The sequence below is a fragment of the Pollicipes pollicipes genome, unplaced genomic scaffold, assembly GCF_011947565.3.
Source record: "Pollicipes pollicipes isolate AB1234 unplaced genomic scaffold, Ppol_2.1 Scaffold_5724;HRSCAF=6776_pilon_pilon_pilon, whole genome shotgun sequence".
Taxonomy (NCBI): Eukaryota; Metazoa; Arthropoda; class Thecostraca; order Pollicipedomorpha; family Pollicipedidae; genus Pollicipes; species Pollicipes pollicipes.
The window spans coordinates 38,596,039-38,602,521 of NW_023596746.1; the positions used below are offsets into that span (position 1 = coordinate 38,596,039).

General features: G+C 57.5%; 1 long non-coding RNA gene across 1 annotated transcript; it reads right to left on the minus strand.

Annotated features, from left to right (window-relative positions):
- Window positions 1-476: 476 nt before the first annotated feature.
- LOC119103730 (uncharacterized) lies at window positions 477-6,270 on the minus strand. The gene is made up of 3 exons (XR_005094804.1): window positions 6,232-6,270; window positions 2,615-2,787; window positions 477-611 (listed from the first exon to the last, which is right to left on the minus strand). It is a non-coding gene; the product is annotated as an uncharacterized LOC119103730 (long non-coding RNA).
- Window positions 6,271-6,483: the final 213 nt, after the last annotated feature.

Consider the following 6,483-nt stretch of genomic DNA (forward strand, 5'->3'; position numbering starts at 1 on the left):
ACTTTATCTTAAGGCTACACTTGGCCCTCACGACTCAGACCATCCCAATGGGTTCACAGTCTTAGTTTGGAAGCCAAGTAAAGCGTTCCCTATGTGCCCTAAAAAATAATCTCCCGATATTTATTACAAAGTCATTTTACTTCACATGCACTCACATTAAGTCACTGGTCGTCGCTCACAACCGCTGTGAACAGTCGTTGCTGGACGTGATGCGAAACGATTGGTCACAGGGCGTAGCAGGTTCAGCAGCCCTTACACGATGCTCCACAAAATGCAATGCTCTCACAGAGAAAAGTCTGACGGTGCAATCTGGGCTAACGCCGACTATGGGTCTTCCATCTGCGTCTAGTCTAACTGAAACTGCCAGGCAGCAGCAGCTCGTCACCTGCTCCGCGCAGCTTGGTCCGCACTTGGCGCCGGCGCGCACGTGGCACGTGCTCAATCACAGCCGAAAGGGGGGAGGAGGAGGAGGGGGGGGGAGCGTCCGTGGCCGGCCGCCGCGGTCAGGTACTGGAGGCGAGCGGACGCCGGCCGGCCGAGCGTCAGGACTCGCTCTGCGGCGACTCGGACTTCAGGCGGCGCTCCTTGGCACGCCTGTTCTGGAACCAGACCTGCGGGCAGGCGGGGGCGGGTCGGTGAACCAGACCTGCGGGCAGGTGGGGGCGGGTCGGTGAACGAGATCTGCCGGTCAGGCGGCACCAAACAGTGGACCAGACCTGCGGGGTAGGCGGACGGGGTAGTGAATCAGACCTGCGGGCAGGCGGGGGCGGGGCGGTGAACGAGATCTGCGGGCAGGCGGGGGCGGGCCGGTAAACCAGACCTGGCGGGCAGACAGGGGCGGGCCGGTGAGCCAAACTTGCTAGTCCGCCAGGCGGGGGGGGGGGGGGGGGGGCAGGCCTGGATCTGGAGCATGGGTATGAAGATTCGTCATCTCCACGCTGCTACTGAGGACCCTGTGGGATCCTAGATTCTTCTTTGGAATCCAGTCAGGCTATGGCCAGGAAGCGTAGGCTGACTGAAACCAGATGCGTGTAGAATCATGCTGGTTTATGACATGTAACTACAGATTCTCTGGGAGGTGGGGAGATGAGGTGATGAATAGCTCCGAGGTTCAGTCGTGGCCTCTTCTGAGAGCTATCTCTCGTACCAGACGGTTGTGCAACATTTGATATGTGCCCCTTTGCTATAATGGTAGGGAATAGTTTTCGATATCAAATGGCTGATCGCAGGAGGAGGTGCTTGATGGGCGCAGGCAGGAGCGGGAGATGATAGGTCCTTACTGGGTAATGCGTGTAAAGCAGTACTAAGAAGGCGCAGTTTGTGCGGACTGCACCGAAAGCTAAACAAGAACGATCAGAAAAAAAGAACGAGCAGACAGATTGCGATATCAGCCTGAGGACAAGACGAGTTTCAAGTTCCGTATGTTATCATGAGCGGCGGGGCGAACACACTGTATCGAAGAGAGATCATCAGAGGCTTGAACACACGAGCTGACGTTTTCGGTACAGCCAGATGTCTCCGGAGGTTGTCCAGGAGACACCGCTCATGGGTAACGATACAATACGGTCACACACGCCCCGCTCAACAGCAACAGTTTTAAATCGAGTGCTTGTTGGTCGATGGCATAAATCATTTAGATCGCGTGATTGATAAAACATACTCAAATTGGCCGCGATTTTTGCGTGATCATAGACAATGACACCCAGCCCGGTACGTCTTCTACACATGAGAAGACGGCCAAAAGGGAAAACGCGCTATCACGTTACACGTACCAACGGCTGTTGGTTTGTTACGATTTGACATCCCGGTGGAAGGAGAGCTAGCATCGTGCGCTTGTCTGTTACGGTGCGGGGTGCGACACGGGAGGACTGGAGAGGGCCGATGCATCTCTGGGAACGCCACTAGACGGTGCACCTTCACAGCGCCGGCCAAATAACTTTGGTCACCGATTCCGCGGAAAGCTTGACAAAAATTATCACGAGAGCGCTCCCAGATTATAGTGACGCTATTGATGGATTCGGCATGACAGTGACTGCGACATAAGCTTGTCTGGACAGCTGCTCCAACGTGCTAAACCTCACCCTGACATAACACGAAAAAGCATTCGGTAGATTTTTGCTGGCACGTCGACATGACTCCAGTGGTTTCGGATCAGCAGCGTCCGCCCCGCGCCGCACGCCGCCACCAGCGTGATGGGCATCGATGTCCTGCGCATCCGTCAGCCCGCGTGCCCCGGTACTATCGCCGACCAGGGGCGGTCCCACACGGCTGCAGGAAGGTCCAGTCTTTGGTGGCAGTGGTGCCGGCCGGACGCCAGAACTGCACGAGGCCGGCCGCGACAAATATTTACGCCGGCGGACGGGCCGACGGGCAGCCGGTCTCGGTGACGATCTGACCACGCTCCGGCTCCCGGACAAGTCATGGTGCCGCCCCCATTCACCCACGCGTGGCCTGGCGGGGCGAGACCCCATCTCCACCGCACCTGACAGCTCGGTCCTAGCGCGCCTGACGACGTCAGAGTTCCAGAGCATGAAGAACAGTTTGAAGACGGCCGCAGCCACAAGCGCGTGCCGTTGCGCCGCGGCACCACGCCCGCCCATGAAGCGCCAGTTACCTGCACGTGCTGTTTGCCGAGTCCGAGACGGCTGGCCAGGTCGAAGATGGCCTTGGAGTCGGGGTTCGGGTTGCCGGTGAAGGAGGTCTGCAGCTCGCGCAGCTGCTGGGCCGAGAACTGGATGCGGTGCCGTTTCCGGCGCGCTTCGGACAGTTCGGCCGGCACCCGCGGACCTGAGAACGACGCCAGGGGGTCGGTGAGACGGCCTGACCGGAGGCCACACGGGGCAGGTGAGAGGACCGTGCCGGGTGGATTGCTCCGACACGTCGCGCTAGCTGCACCGAAACCGACGCTCAGCGAGGACAGGACAGTCGGCAGCTCGCTGTGCAGTCTAGAAACGATGGCGATGATGGTGAAATGGCACATGAGTCGTGAGTTCTGAGTGCCTCGAGCGACGTACTGGCGTACTGGCGTACTGGCTCTCACACTCCGGAACTGCAAGCGGGATGGTTCCTCCAAATTGGCCGCGACGCCTGGGAGGGGGGGGGGGGGGGGCTTTGCATCTCAGTAGATGTGACGAATCCTTACGAAGCTCCTCTCCTGTCCTGACGCTGTGAATTCCCTTCAGTTTTCCCTCGCGCGAGGTTGCCGCTCTCGAACATGATGAAGCGGCAATGGCTGCACGACTTGGACAGCAGAAAATTGTTCAACACAGAGGGTGTCCAGCTTCATCGCGTTGGTGTAACGTAAGTGCTGCGTCCGAACTGCTGTGGACAGCAGCCCTCTCACAATGGCGACGGACAGCATCGATGCCTGCGGACCTGGCTGACGTGGCGACGCACGCCGACACCGCCGACGGACGCTACCGATGCCTGCGGACCTCGCTGACGTGGCGACGCACGCCGCCACCGCCGAAGCTGGGCGCCGGAGTCGCGCCTGTCCTGCTCTGCGACGGCGTGGCCGGCACGGTGGCCACTTTTTCTGCGCAGAAGGGCAGCTGACGCGCCGCAGACGGCTGCCACTGGACTTACTCGCCGGCGGTGCCGCGCCGCGCCGGCCGTAAACGCCACGCCACTCGCGACGGACCGCGACGGCGGCGCAAGTCAAACACGACACACGCTGCAGCGCCGCGAATAAAACAGACACGGGCGCGCCGGCGTTTTTCTGCTACCGTTGAAAATAAACACGCTTGAGTGACGCGCCCGGGGCGAGAGGTTGCCAAGTCCGGCGGTCGTCCGTCCGGCGGCGGGCAGCCCGGTGGCCGACGGTGGGGGCGCGCCAGGCCCGGCCAGACGCAGCTGTCGTGCGGTGGCGTCAGTGTCTGTTTGCGCTGTGTGATGCGGTTGGGGACTGGCGAATGGTTCGAAAGAACTTCAGCAGTTAGTCTCTTCGCGTGCGGAAACAGGCTGTTGAGAAGACTACACAAAAACGCGTGGTCATGGATTCTTCAATGAGTGATGCGGTCACGGCTGAGGGCAGTGCCGTCTGTCACTTGACCTGCCAAAATTTATTTCGCGGGAAGAGTCACCATAACATAACGCTAGCAAAACCTTGAAATACCCAGTGCGCCATACGCTGGTGGGTTGGGGACGGGGCACACAGAGGCGGCTTGTTATGACAGCCAGGACTGATTGATCTTCAACAGACACGCACACCAACCCATGCAGACGGAGGAGCGGGATGGGGGTCGCTGCTTGGTGCGTCAGCCGCCATTTGCCTTTCTAATTCTGTTTAATGACCTGCCATCTGTAGCTCGATGTGTGCACGGCTCTGCACATACAAAGGTGGGTGGCCGCCTCCCCGGCAAACTTTGTTTAGCGGTTGCCAGCAGAGGTCGTTTTGGGGTGACCTGCTGGGAACTGTTTTCGACAGAAACGTAAAATTGAAAAATGGCACTGCGGTCTTGCAAAAAGATTTGATCCGGATCTATTGAATGGATGGATTTCTAGGATCAGAGCTCACGCTGAGCAGCGCTTGTTGTGTGAGCCCGACTCCTACCATCCTACCGCAAGGCTTCCTCTAAAACTAGCTATTCCTTCGAGGAATGTCATTCGACATTTTGATTCGCATTTGCTATTGATTGCCACGTGTATACAAATATGTATATCTGGACCCGAATAGCTTTATACCTGTAGCGTTAAGTGTTCCGGGTACGCCTCGTCTTCAGTTTGTGATGCGCGAGGTGCCAGGCCGAGCTGGTCTTATTGTCAACTGAACGGAATTATGAGCCTTCCGCGACAGTGATACAACCGAATGGTAGCATTGGTGACATTCTATAGCCCTGTGTAAACGTGAAACGGAGACGATATCAGTTTTTAGCTCTTCGTGTTCAGGTTTAACTCTGCAATCACCTTTGCATTCCGTATCCTACCACTGAGCGCTGTGGTGCCCTGTTACTCTTAATTTGGTCAGTTACCACAGCAGCTCTTGATCATCTGGCGTCATAATAGTTGGCATCTGTTCGTGGTCTGCTAATTTCTTTGGTTGTATGTAAGGCCAGCCGAAATATTCGCCATTCTAGGTGAAATCATTAAATTCCAATACTAAAAGCTTAAAACTATTACCGAAGCCTTTAGAAGGAAAGTTGCACACGATGGCAGATCCATCGCTTAGTGGGTTCAATGAAATCTAATAAAAATGATAGGTGTTTTGCAGCGAAAAAACACAAACGGCCCACAGAATTAATTTAATAAAACAGCATATTTGGCACACGCTTACAACCAAAAATAAAACAGTCACATAACAGGCGCTCGGGAACGAGGGGAGCTTAACATTTTATATTCTTGAACAGCATCGTTCCTCTGTTAATTCCCGTCCGCAGTGGTGCGCGAGAAATGCAGTGTGAGAAGGTCTCACTGTTAGTTGGCTATTGAGTTTGAAGAGCGTACCAACTGGGAAGGTCTGGATGACCGACCGATCAGCAAAGCTATGCATAGGTGGATCATGAACTTTTACGTCTGTGGACATCATATTTCGGCCCGTGTCTGCGCCTGACAAGAGATGCGTGCTCGGATTCCCGGCACCACCAGATGCCGCCCAAGACGGGATCGTTCGCTATGGACGCTGGTAGACGCGGACCGCCGACCGAGGCTCTAACGCAGCGAGCAATGCGCGCCTGGCGGGGCTATGCCTCGATTAAGTAAACGCAAACTTTGTTGATACACAGGACGTTGCTTGGGTCCGGAAAGGGCTCTGGACCGCCTCAACGTGTTTAGTCTGTGCATGCAATTGTAATCTGGGAGCAGGAACAGTGCCACACTGCGCTATGGGTGTATGCTAGCCGCCCCTGGTCCCGCGGTGTGGTGGAAGGGTGCCTGGCGTGAGAGACAGCGGTACGTGGTACGCGCTCCGGGTGGACCCCCCGGCTGTCAGAGCTTTACTAACAACTGGCCCATCGAGGTCAACCTGGCCAAGGCGATTGTGTCGAAGTGCTATGCGCCACGTAAAACCTTCCACAGGCTTGATTGGGAGGACGATCGCCGGGAAGATTGTTCGATGAGTTGGGTCGATCGAGTGCGTCACTACGGGGGGGGGGGGGAGCAGGCAAGCGGTCAGCTGCTCCCTTGCCTTTTGTCAGGGAAACATATATTTCAGCACTCCCCCTTCCTCCCCTCTGCTCAAAACCCATCCTAACACCTCTTTCCCCCTCTACCCCTGGTCCTGGCGCCGCCACTGACCTGTCTTCCTGACGCCTCGCCGGCGGCCCCTGCCGGGTCGGGCCAGCGGCAGCAGGTCGGCCGGCTCTCCGTGACCTGGCACCAGGGGCGGCGCCAGGCCGTGCGCGTGGGCTGGACAGAACACGTCGTCGGCGCCGGCGGCGAACAGCTCGTGGCGCGTCAGTCGGCGCCGACAGAGCGCGCAGCTGAAGCAGTCGGGGTGGTAGCGGCGCGGCGGCAGCGTGGGGGCAGCGATTGCAAGCTCCCAGGGCG